Genomic DNA, 14,123 nt, shown 5'->3' on the forward strand with positions numbered 1-14,123 from the left:
AGTGGGTAGGCACAGTAGAAACAAACTGAACAAACTAAAATAAAATAAACACAAAAAATAAAAGAAAATATAAAAAATAACTAAAGATAAGAGTAAAGTGGGGGGCCAGTCATGCTCTGAAATTATTGAACTTAATGTTCAGTCTGGCAGGTTGTAGTGTGCCTAATGCATAAATGAGATACTGTTCCTCGAGCTTGCATTGATGTTCACTGGAACACTGCAGCAATCCCAGGACAGAGGTGTGAGCATGAGAGGGGGTTGTGTTGAAATAGCCAGCAACCGGAAGCTCGGGCTTTCGGACTGAGAAGGGGTGTTCCGCAAAGCGGTCACCTAGTCTCCGTTTGGTCTTCCCAATGTAGAAAGACCACATTGTGAGCAGCGAATACAGTATACTACATTGAAAGAAGTACAAGTAAATATAATATACTGTATTCACTGCTCACATGCTACCCCCCTGCTCACTTTTGGGAATATGTTATTATTGCTATCGCAGAGACATGGCTGAGGGAAGAGCAGGACTGGCAGCTCAATATTCCAGGTTATAGAATCTTCAGGTGTAAGGTGGGGGGGACGGGGTGTAAAAGAGGAGGTGGCATTGTCCTCTTGATCAAGGAGTCAATTACTGCAGTAAGGAGGGATGATATCTTAGGAGGCTCCTCAAATGAGGCAATATGGGTAAAACTTAAAATCAAAAAGGGGCAGTCATTTGGCTGGGAGTGTACTACAGTCGTCCAAACAGTCAGGGAGAGATAGAGGAGCCGATATGGAGGCAAATCTCAGAGAGGTGTAAAAATAATAGGGCAGTAATAGGAGGGGATTTAAATTTCCCCAATATTAACTGGGATAGTCTTAATGCAAAAGGCTTAAAGGGGGGTGGAATTCTTAAAGTGCATCCAGGAGAGATTTTTGAGCCAGCACGTAAAAAGTTCTACAAAGAGAAGGGGCGGTACTGGACGTAATCGTAGGGAATGAAGCCGGACAAGTGGTAGAGGTGTCAGTGGGGGAACATTTCGGGAATAGTGACCATAACTCTAAGATTTAAGGTAGTTATGGAAAAGGACAAAGATAGACTGGAAATAAAGGTACTGAATTGGGGGAAGGCCGATTTCAATATGATAAAACAGGATCTGGCCAAAGTGGACTGGGAACAGCTACTTGTAGGAAAGTCGACATCAGATCAGTAGGAGTCATTCAAAAACGAAATAGAGAGAGTTCAGGACCAACCTGTGCCGCAAAAGTGAAGGGTAGGACCAATAAATCCAGGGAACCCTGGATGTCAAGGGATATAGAGAATTGGATAAGGGGAAAAAAGGAGGCTGATGGATGATTCAGAGGGCTGCAAACAGCGGAGGCCCTAGAGGAGTATAGAAAGTGTAGGAGGGTACTTAAAAAAGTAAGTGGGAGAGCAAAGAAGGGGCATGAAAAAACAGTGGCAGGCAAAATAAAGGAAAATCCCAAGGCTTTTTATAAGTATATTAAGGACAAGAGGATAACCAGGGAAAGAGTAGAGCCCATTAGGGACCAACATTTCTGGAAGGAGGATTGGTTAACTCACAGAAGACAGAGAGTCGGGATTAATGGGTCTTTTTCAGGTTGAAAAGACATAACTAGTGGAGTGCCACAAGGATCAGGACCTCAATTGTTTACTATCTATATTAATGATTTGGAGGAGGGGGCAGAGTGTAATATATCCAAATTTGCTGACAATACAAAAATAGGTGGGAGGACATGTTGTGATCAGGACATAAGGAATCTGCACGGGGATATAGATAGGTTGAGTGAGTGGGCAAAAACTTGGCAGATGGAGTTTAATGTGAGAAAGTGTGAGGTCATGCACTTTGGTAGGGAGAATCAAAAGGCAGACTATTATTTAAATGGAGAGAGACTCCAAGAAAGTGCAGCACAAAGGGATCTGGGTGTTCTTGTGCATGAAACACAAAAATTTAGCATGCAGGTGTAGCAAGTAATTAAGAAGGCAAATGGAATTTTGGCCTTTATTGCTAGGGGGTTGGAGTTTAAAAATAGGGAAGTCTTGTTACAACTGTACAGCGTGTTGGTGAGGCCGCACCTGGAGTATTGTGTACAGTTTGGGTCCCCGTATTTAAGAAAGGATATAATGGCATCAGAGGCAGTTCAAAAGAGATTCACTAAGCTGATTCCTGAGATGAAAGGGTTGATTTATCAAGAACGGTTAAACAGGTTAGGCCTTTAATCATCAGAGTTCAGAATAATGAGGGGTGATCTTATTGAAACATAAAAGATTCTAAGGCGGCTTGACAGGGTAGATGTTGAGAAGCTGTTTCCTCTGGTGGGGGAATCTCGAACTAGGGGACATAGTAACAGAATAAGGGGACACTCATTTAAAACTGAGATGCAAAGGAATTTTTTCTCAGAGAGGAGTGAATGTCTAGAATTCTCTTCCACAGAGAGTTTTGGAGGCTAGATTACTCAAAGTATTTAAAGAGGAGGTAGATAAAGTGGCATAACAATAAAAGCAAAATACTGCGGATGCTGGAAATCTGAAATAAAAACAAGAAATGCTGGAATCACTCAGCAGGTCTGGCAGCATCTGTGGAAAGAGAAGCAGAGTTAACGTTTCGGGCCAGTTCCGAAGAAGGGTCACTGACCCGAAACGTTAACTCTGCTTCTCTTTCCACAGATGCTACCAGACCTGCTAGATAAAGTGGCAACCTGTGTGTGGAACCGGAGGATGTAGGTGAGGTTTTAAATGATTACTTTTCATCTGTGTTCACTATGGAGAAGGATGATATAGGTGTAGAGATTAGGGAGGGGGATTGTTACATACTTGAACAAATTAGCCTTGATAGGGAGGAGGTAATAGCAGTTTTAGTGGTCTAAAAAGTGGATAAATCCCCAGGCTCAGATGAGATGTATCCCAAGCTGCTTATGAGGCAAGGGAGGAGATTGCAGGGACTCTGACACAAATTTTCAAATCCTCTCTGGCCACAGGAGAGGTGCCGGAAGAATAGCAGACAGCAAATGTGATACCATTATTCAAGAAGGGCAGTAGGGATAAAGCAGGTAATTACAGGCCAGTGAGTCGAACATCAGTGGTAGGGAAACAGTTGGAACAAATTCTGAGGGACAGCATTAATCTTCACTTGGAGAGGTAGGGATTAATCAAGTCAGCATGGCTTTGTCAGGGGGAGATCATGTCTAACTAATTTGATTGAATTTTTCGAGGAGGTGAACAGGTGTGTGGATGAGGGTAAAGCAGTTGATGTAGAGTGCATAGACTTCAGTAAGGCTTTTGATAAGGTCCTGCATGGGAGATTGGTCAAGAAGGTAAGAGCCCATGGGATCCAGGGCAATTTGGCAAATTGGATCCAAAATTGGCTCAGTGGCAGGAGGCAGAGGGTGATGGTTGAGGGTTGATTTTTTTCGATTGGAAACCTGTGTCCAGTGGTGTACTCCAGGGATCGGTGTTGGGACCCTTGCTGTTTGTAGTGTACATTAATGATTTAGACATGAATATCGGAGGTATGATCAGTAAGTATGCAGATGACACACAAATTTGCAGTGTCGTAAATAGTGAGGTGGAAAGCCTTAGATTGCAGGTCGATATAGATGGGCTGGTAAGATGGACAGAGTAGTGGCAAATGAAATTTCATCCTGAGAAGTGTGAGGTGATGCATTTTGGGAGGACTAACTAGGCAAGGGAATATACAATGGATGGTAGGATCCTAGGGAGTACAAAGGGTCAGCGAGACCTTGGTGTACTTGTCCATAGATCACTGAAGGCAGCTGCACAGGTAGATAAGGTGGTTAGGAAGGCATGTGTGATACCTGCCTTTATTAGCCAAGGCAAAGAATATAAGAGCAGGGAGGTTATGATGGAGCTGTAGAAAATGCTAGTTAGGCCACAGCTCGAGTACTGTGTGCAGTTCTGGTTGCCACACTATAGGAAGAATGTGATTGCACTGGAGAGGTTGCAGAGAAGATTCACCAGGATGTTGCCTGGGCTAGGGCATTTCAGCTAAGAGGAGAGACTGGATAAGCTAGGTTTGTTTTCCATAGAGCAGAGAAGGTTGAGGGGGGGGGACCTGATTGAGGTATGTAAAATTATGAGGGGCATAGATAAGGTATATAGGAAGAAACTTTTTCCCTTTGCAGAGGTGTAAATAATCAGGGGGAATAGATTTAAGGTAAGGTGCAGGAGGTTTAGAGGGGATTTGAGGAAAAAAACTTTCACCCAGAGGGTGGTTGGAATGTGGAACATACTGCCTGAAGGGGTGGTAGAGGCAGGAACTCTCACAACATTTAAGAAATATTTAAATGCCAGAGCATACAAGGCTATGGGCCAAGTGCTGAAAAATGGGATTTGAATAGATAGGTGATTGACGGCCGCACGGACACATTGGGCCGAAGGGCCTGTTTCTGTGCTGTATCACTCTATGACTCTATGATGATTAAAAAGGAACATCCCAACCGTCCTCAGCTGGAATGGGGATAGTAGAAGGGACTTTTCAAGATTCCTATTCCTTTTGTCTGGAAGAATTATTATTCATATCCCTTCATCATAAAAAGCACAATATACTGACAGCAGCACTGCGGTATGCTTTAGAAAAGACAGACCCTATTAAACGCACATTAATCTGTACATATAGCGAATATTGTGAAAACAGATACAACCAAGACCTAGTCTTCTGGGAACAAACAGGATTTACCAATCATAAGGGTAAACCCAGAAAACCTAAGTTGTTGTGGGCCAACATTCTCCATTTGAAGACGGAAAAATAAAATTTTCTGGTAATTAATGTACACAGTCATGCCACTGGGACAGTACACTGGAAGAACCACAGTCTTGCAGAAGAACAAGCAAAATGCTTGGTCTACATGACAGCCCTTTGAGAAGGGTTTGACAAAGTTAGTGTTATCACAAGGCAGAAAGGTGAGGAACTGATTCGGCTATTAGACCCAATAAAAGAGAATCCACCAGGGTATCCTTCAAAGTACTTTTACTCGGAGATCCCTACTGGTGTTATGTTAGTTAATTTGCCCAAGGGAAGCAGAGAAGTACCCCCCAGTTACAAATGAGAGCAGCTTGTAAAAGAAGCTCACGAGGGCATAGGTCAAGCACATTGTGGTGCCAGAACAATATCCTGCAAATTGACTTCTTCATATTGGTGGCCAGGCATGCTTAACGCATGTAAAACGTACGTGGATAATCGTGAGCCATGCAACCTAACTAATAAGTCATCATTTATTAAATTGCAACCATTGGCTCCAGTAAAACCTACTAAACAAATGGAAAAACAATTTATTAATTTCATTGGACCAGTTTACTCATTGTTGGGATATAAACATGTTCTCATTTGTGTTGATGTATGCACTTCCTTCTGCCGGCTGATCCCCACAAAAACAGTTTTGGAAAACGCGCTCGTCAATGCTGTTCTTGCTGTTATTGTTGTGGTGCAGCCAAAATCCTACACTCCGATCAAGGTGGAGCCTTTGTTTCCAAGGTCTTCAAAGACTATTGTAAGCAAAGGGGGATTAGGTAGAGCACAGCACACAACGTCATCCGCAATAGGCAGGACTGGTGGAATGTAAAAACCAGGAAGTAAAAAAAGCTATTGGTCAAACTGCTGAGAATCAAGGGAAATAAGTGGACCACCATCATCCCGGAAGTGCAACTATCACTTAATAAAGTTCTCTTATCTGTATCAGGCACAGTGTCCCCCTAAAACTCCATATTATTTCATGTTTAGGGTAGAGATGCATACTCCACTTGCCCATGGTTCTTTTATTGCCTCTACATTCTCTGACTCCTTGACCTGAGCAACAGTTTGATTTAAAAGAAATAACAGATGAGATTCATAAGATCGATCAGAGGATAAGGGAGACAAATAGGTAAAACAGTTAACCGACAAAGCATGGCAACCCTGAGCAGGGGAGTGGCTTCAGGAAAGGAAGTTTGAACAAAGATCTGGTTTAAGACCTAAGTAGAAAAAAACCTGTTCAGATACATTCAGTTATCAATGAAAGAAATGTAAAAGTATTCGCTAATCAGCAGAATAACAAACTCTTAAAAATGTCTTCGTAGACATCTGAAAAGATGTCCTGAGGGAGACACTAATGAAAGAACAGTACAAGATGCAGTCATACACTGCCTTCTGGGACTCAGTTAAGATCCAGCTTGGAACATGAAATTGGAAGCAGAAGTGATCAAGCTCATGAAAACAGTGTCACCGACTCCTTCTCCTCAACACAGTTCTTGGTTATAACTTGGAAATTGGTTTCATAAGATTCCACAACAGACATAAGTAAAGACCAAGAGTTACAACAACGAAGGAAGAAAATGCTCCACAAGAAAAGAAAATCACCCAAGCCTCTTCCAAAGCCCAAAAGAGGACAAAGAAAACAAAGCCTCCTGATAATGAAACTAACCCTTGACATACGAACATGTGAATTAGGAGCAGAAGTAGTCCATTCGGCCCCTCAAGCCTGCTCCGCCATTCAATAAGATCATGGCTGATTTGTTTGTGTCTCGAATTCCACATTCCCATTTACCCCAATCACCTTTGATTCCCTTGCCTAACAAGAATCCATCTACCTCCGCCTTAAAAATATTCAATGACTCCGCCTCCACCACCTTCTGAAGCAGAGAGTTCCAAAGTCACACAGCCCTCAGAGAGAAAAAATGCCTCCTCTTCTCTGTCCTAAAAGGGCAACACAATGCCCCCTAGTTCTGGACTCACCCACAAGAGGAAACATCCTTTCTACATCCACCTTGTCAAGACCATTCAGGATCTTATAAACTTCATTCAAGTCTCCCCTCACTCTTCTAAACTCCAGTGAAAATAAGCCCAGTCTGTCCAACCTTTCGTCATAAGACAACCCACTCATTCCAGGTACCAATCTAGTAAACCTCCTCTGAACCACCTCCAATGCATTTACATCCTTCCTTAAATAAGAGAGACCAAAACTGTACGCAGTATTCGAGATGTGGTCTCACCCATGCCCTGTACAACTGAATCATGACATCCTTACTTGTATTTTCAATTCCTCTCATAATAAAAGATAGCATTCCATGAGCCTTCTTTATTACTTGCTGTACCTGCATAGTAACTTTTTGTGATTCATGCATTAGAACACCTCGATCCCTCTGCACCTCGGAATTTTTGAGTCATTCTCCGTTTAAGTAATACTCTGTTTTTATTCTTCTTGCCAAAGTGAACAACTTCACATTTTACTCCAATATACTCTATCTGCCAGATTTTTGTTCACTCACTCAACTGATCTATATCGGTCTGCAACCTTATGTCCTCTTCACAATATTGTTACAACCAAGTCAAAGGCCCCAATCAAAATGTATGATTCTGATTGCGACGGGAGAAATGCACTGTTAATTCAGTCCCGTCCCTCCACAGATCGCCTAACATATCACTTTATACTTTCCAAATTAAAGAAAACCAAAGCCAAATTGAACCATCTATTATCCCCAAACCAAGTATCTTTAAATCAAAAACTTAACTATTTATTAGAGAAAACTAAATTCTTAAACACTACTAAGATATAAACTACAGCTAAAAAAAAGGTCCTTGCAGATTTACACTCCTGCCAAAGTGGAATCATCCAATGTGGAACAATTAAAGGTTGCTTGAAGTCCTCACAGCTGTCCGATGGGAAAATAAAACAAGTTCCTCAACCATAGGAAACCCAGCAGTCCAAGTCAGCAGTCAAAGTGATCCTCTTCTTCTTTTCCAGCGTTGAATTCAACAATTACAGTTCAGTAATTAAAGTAATTGGTTATTTTCTTTTAAGAAATTAATCTGGCTTCACTTTTCAGAATTCTGAAAGTATAATATACAGGGTTTAAACAGACAGATGGAGAGCTCTCCTATTTCCTTCAGTATATACCGGCAGACCGTCTGTGTGTCTATGTCTGTCAAAAGCCAGTTTTTCAGCTAGTTTAAAAAATTAATTGAAACATTGTATATTTGACCTCAGTCTCTGAGTGGCTGTATCCAAGGCAACCAGGATGCGCATTTTAAGCTGGTTAGTTCCCACTCTGTATGGTTGTATCCAATGGCAAGCAGAATGCACCTTCTCTAACTCGTGAGGCTTGCTTGTTCTTAAAGCAGTACTGATCCTTTGCTGACTCAAAGACATACTGCAGATTACACACCCCCCCCCCCCAAAAAAAAGTAGGATCATAACAATATACTTTCCTCCCAATCTTTGTGTCATCTGCAAACTTAGCTGCCAAGCCATCGCTTCCCTCATCAAAGTCATTGAAATAAATTGGAAAAAGTTTAGGCTTCAACACAGACCCCTGCAGGACTCCACTCGTCACATCCTGCCAGTCAGAAAGGGACCCATTTATGCATACGCTCTGTTTTCTGCCAGCCAGCCAATCTTCTATCCATGCTAATATGTTACTCCCTACACCATGAGCGCCAACTTTGCACAATAACCTTTTAGGTGGCACCTTGTCAAATGCCTTCTGGAAATCCAAGTACAATACGTCAACGGGCTCCCCTTTAGCCACAGCGCATATTACTCATTCAAAGAACTCCAATAAATTGGTTAAATATGATTTCCCTTTCACAAAACCATGCTGACTATTACTGATTACCTTGTGTTTTTCTAAGTGCCCAGCTATAGCCTCTCTAATGAGCGATTCTAACACCTTTCCCACGATGGACGTCAAGTGATCTGGTCTATAGATATCTATTTTCTGTCTCCACACCTGCTCCCCCCCACCCCACGTTCTTGAATAGAGGGGTTATATTTGCTACTTTCCAGTCTGATGGAACCTTTCCAGAATCCAGCGAATTTTGAAAAATTAACACCAACGCATCTACTACCTCATTAGCCACCTCTTTTCAGACCCGAGGATGAAGTCCATTAGGACTGAGAAAAAGACGGAGATACTGTTGTTTTGTTTCAGCCTTACTTAGCCTTCTACTTGTAGAATTAATTACTACGCTGTGGACTATAATTAAAGATGGTGCATATATCCAAACTCAAAGCCATCCTTCCCATGCCAATACTAAAATGCGACAGCAAATTCTACGATTGTTTCTAGAAAGTGTTGTTCTGTGACAATTCATAATGACACTTTTACACTTACCAAGGTACCACTTCCTTTTAACATCATTTTAATACCTCAACCTCAACCACTTGTATTTTCTCATGGCTCTATTTATCAGCCATACAGGTTGGGCTGGACACCACAATATTATCCATGATCCTGGAAATTAAATCAATTCAAATGGAAAATGAACTGGCTACAAGACTCAAAGAAACCATGAGCAACCTTCAAAAACAAAACCCAGCCTTCTAGATGTCACTTGGAGACCCTGGTGAAAAGACAGAACATGAGCAATGTTTTGAGCAGGTCGGACATTGCTACTTCATCAACTGGGATAAGCAGAAAATCTATCCTCACAGCGATGGGATTGGAAAACATCCCCCATCGACATCTCTGACCACCGCTTTCCCACAATTGCGACATCTTCACGCACACAGACATATTCCTATAAGGGAATGATGAATGATGAATGATGTGGAATCGATATGAATCACCCCAAGAATCAGATGTGTTTGGATTCACTTCCTCTGTTCGACAATATATCCCTTCTAATTCAGCTCCATCGTTCTGCCTTTGGCACCTTAATAAACCCATGAGTTTACTCCCTGTTGATGGAGCATTTCCTTCCAATTCGACACTACTTTGTTCCTCAAAATTTTATTCCGAGTCCATTAAGAATATTTGGAGTTATGATTGAATGGATAAGATTGATCAAAATCTTGTTGACGACTGCAAGGCAAAAAAATTCCAATTCGTCATACTCTAAGTATTGCCTCAATGGATCTTGCCTGCCCTGAAACTGGAATTTCAATGGTACTGCACGATTCCTTGTTAAAGACCTTCCAAATGTGGGCAGTGCATGCGAATTGCCAGAGATGTCTTGTTACTTAAACACCTCACACTCTGCGATTTCCTGCAGAAATGCGGAGATCAGATACTTTTTTAGGTTTAAATCGACTCACATCTGAATGGGAGGTAACAATTGTGATAGACCCATTCACCAAAGCCTTGGTCAAGTACAATGGTGCAAGGGAAACCCCAGAGGACATTATCTTCAAATGGAACATACACCTGTTAAAAAGATAATTAAGTTCCAAATGACACTTCTATCCAGAACACAACACAATTCTCTGGTATCAGAGTTTATTCACTTTACTTCTGGTTTAAGGATGTCAGCTGGGATACAGTCAAAAATTAATGACAAAAATCTAGGTTTATGCCAACAGAACCTTACCAATTCAGAATCAAGCAGAAGTTATCAAATCTTACCTCTCCACTGACTCATCGTCATCTAGGAAAAGTTTGATAATACCTCTCTCTCGATATACCAATCTGATGTTTACAGAGTGGTTGTACCTTTAAGTCAATCTTTTGTGGACTTCATCAAATCAAGTGACTCTTCCCAACGTCGCAAGAAACGTTCTACATTGATGAACACCCACTCGCTCCAACAGTCTCCTCTCTGCTAGCAGAATCTGTCCTCATGTTGGATCAATGGAACAGAGAACAAGATCACAGCCAGAAGAAGATTGAGGATTTTATTAAGCTTCAGAAATCATTTATAGTCATTGGTCTTCAAACTATCCACCAAGAACTCCTCTCTGCAGATTCAATAGCTTTTTGAAGCTATTCACAGGTACCTTTTAAAACTCCAGTCTAATCAAGTCTCTAGATTCTGGTATAGCAATTCTTTCCTCAGTGACCTCAGAGTCAGTACCACAAGAGAAAAAGCCCTTGCTAAATTCAGATCTCATGCTATGCTTCACAATATTAACTCCCTTCCCACTGAGCTCAATCTATCAAATGGATTCTGGATATCCTCCTTGCAGACCCATTGATAAAACAAATTGAAATCTATTACAAACAGTCAAAGATCCTTAATTTAGGTCTCATTAAGACCTCAGGATCATTCAGGGCCCTGGTAGCAGGTGGACACCTGCTTGGAGCCGAATTCCACTTTCAATTCTATCTCCATGATATATGATTGCTTTCATGTGGAGGAATGCACTGATCAGTGGTTCTTAATCTGTCTTAAATAGGAGAAATCAAGAAAAGGTTCAGTTAAGGCAAACTACCTTGTCACCTCCACACCACTTAGACTGGATTACTGGTGACATTTCTCTTTGGGGAAGGGATCCGATGTGGTCATTACAGCTTCCAGGTTTTTGGATTGTGGTCTGCGCATGGGAACCTGGATGATAACACCCTCTAAAGATGCCACCTATTGTGGACACACACTTCAGTATGTTAAATCCTCTAGATCCAGAAATTCCTATACCCCTAGTACTATTTATACACCTATTAAACTTAGAAAATTTAGTTCAGTTCTTAGCCAGTTACAGGGCATGGACCTGATTCTTACCATTACCAATTACTCAGTTGAGGACACCATTAAAAGGGCACAACATATGCTGTCGCAAATTGAATTAAATGATATTTAGCAAGCTCCAAATTGGTTTCAGGCTGCAGGTCAAAGTATTAAAGAGGCAATGCCAGGGTTAGCTTCTGTTACTAAATTTGGTACTGAATGGATCACTGATACTATCTCAGGAGCATTTGGAAATATTTTCCGTGTCTTCTCATACATCATTCCAGTCCTCACTGTGACTGGGATCGTGATCCTCATTTTGGTTGCAAAACAATAACTTCTCCCCAACAGTGAAATGCAGTATGATTATCTTTGGAGAAATTTTTGATAAAATAGATTTCTTTGGATTTGAGAATGGTATCTCATCACAAAACCGAACAATCTTGTTGAGAGCCTACCAATGGGCATTCAAAACTCATCTTCTGCCACCACACTTCAACTGACCTCCACCTTATTGACAAGATTCAACTATCACTTGCTAATCTTCAAGGACATGGCTTCAGTCAGCTCATCAGACACTGAGACTTCACCTTGACTCATCTGAACATCTCACCTTAATGAATTTCATTCCTATCCATCATTATTCAAAAATCTGTCCGATTTGTAATGGGCCTAAACATTGGCCTTGGAGTGATTTAGGGGAGCAGTGCTGTAGTGCATGCTTAGACTATTTTAAATCTCGTGGTATTGAAATTGTTCATTGTACTCTTGAAACCTCATTTGATAAGTATTAGCATTCTGTTGAATGTCTTGCTTGTGGACATGACTTGGTTAAGGCTGCCTACTCTTGCTGCTTGCAGTCATGCTGGTCAAGAGGCATGTGATGGAATCTGGCCAGAATGAGGAGTTATACAGTTAAAATAGTTATTTTCTTATGAATGAGGGATTAAATTTTTTTTAAAGGGTTTATCTTTCTAAAAGGTTAAAAACATTCATCTCTGTAATACTGAAAGTCTCAGTAAAAAAGCTTACCTTATCTTAGAACGATCAAGACAACTTCTCACAAGGAGGATTCACTCCCAAATGTCACAAACCTCATCACATGGTAAATATTGATAACATAGTTTTGCAAACTCTCACAAAAGCTAGCACAGTGCAACAGTTGATAAGATGATGCTGATACCTGAAACAACAGTCAACTGAATTTTGACAAAGCTAACCAAACCCAATCTTGAAACAGGCATAGATGCAGATCACTAATAAAGACTGACCATCACAAAGCTCACAGTTTGGCTTTCTTAGGAACCAAAGAGGATGGACCTTACCAAGAAATTAACAATTATACAGTCTTATTTAGGATATAAAGGGGGATGACCTTTTTTCCAGTTAAGGTAACACCCTCATAGGTAAAAAAAAAAGTTATGCAACTTGAATACAGCAGAATATTGAAAGCACACATTGGATTTTTAGACTCATTGGACTTGCTCCAATGTTTCTCATGGTAAAGGTACAACTATTCGAGTAAGGCGATGGTAATTCTGCCCTTAACTGGCACAGAGGTATCTCATTATATCTGTCGTCTTCTACTCGGGATTTAAGGTAAATATTACCTTACTAATTGATGGATATTCTACCTAAATATTTTACTGTAACAATATTTAAATTTCAATTTGGATTCTCTGCTCGAAACAAGATTGTACTTTTTATCTTTTCCTCGATCTATTAATGTTGCAATTGATTGTCACACCAACTATGAATTGCATCTTCTGTTCTTTCAGAAACTTTTGTATAAATTAGAATTTATATTGTCTCACATGGGACTTGACCTTGTTCTGTCGCCACCAGGAGGGGTGGCGAGTGAAGAAAATGGCGAACGCCACGCAGAGACCCCAGGCCGCCGCAATCTTGGGTCTGGCGGCTACTTAGCATATGTACAGCAGCCACACCCACCCCAATCATGTGGTGGGAGCGGACTTGGCAATGCCTTTCACAGCATCACCTGATGAAGGAGCAGGTGCTGGCACCATTTTTAAAAGGCTGCCAGCCCTGCAAATAGTACATCATAACACAGAGATGAACCCCCGCCAAGGCACAACATAATGCAGAGTTGACCCCCTTCCCTCCACTATACACAACAGAATGCAGAGTTAAAAACAAAAAGTGCTGGAAATACTCAGCAGGTTTGGCAGCATCTGTGGAGAGAGAAGCAAAGTTAACTTTTCAGGTCTGTGAACTTTCATCAGAATGCAGTGTTGACCCCTTCCAACCCTAAACATTAGATCATGCAGAGTTGACCCCTTCCCCTCCCATCCCGCTCCCAAACACTACATAATGTAAACTTGACCCCTTACCCACCTCAGTGGTGCCAGCTTTCCCTGGATGGTAAAGTGAAGGTGCATGAGTGCCAAAAGTCGCACTGAAGATTGGGAATTGAAGGTAAGATCTCTGTGGATTACATTTTAACTAATGCAAAGATGTAATTTAAATATTCAAGCTAGGGTCCTGTTACAGAGCAGCGGAGGCACAGCCACTGAGCTTCCCCGCCGCCGGAAACATTGGGCCTGGTAATCCTGGTGTTGGGTTCTGTGGCGGGCCGCTGCTGCTCTGATTGTGTCGCTGCCCCCTGCCTCCGCCACGGAATCCGACGCCGGGAGAAGAACAAGATTGGGCCCATAGGCTTCTGCATCACTAACTCATGATCCAATCTCTGTACATTCTTTGGTGGGGGAAGTACGTTGCTGAGAGGAGATTCCTGGA

Source organism: Heterodontus francisci, chromosome 10, assembly GCF_036365525.1.
Source record: "Heterodontus francisci isolate sHetFra1 chromosome 10, sHetFra1.hap1, whole genome shotgun sequence".
Classification (NCBI taxonomy): Eukaryota; Metazoa; Chordata; class Chondrichthyes; order Heterodontiformes; family Heterodontidae; genus Heterodontus; species Heterodontus francisci.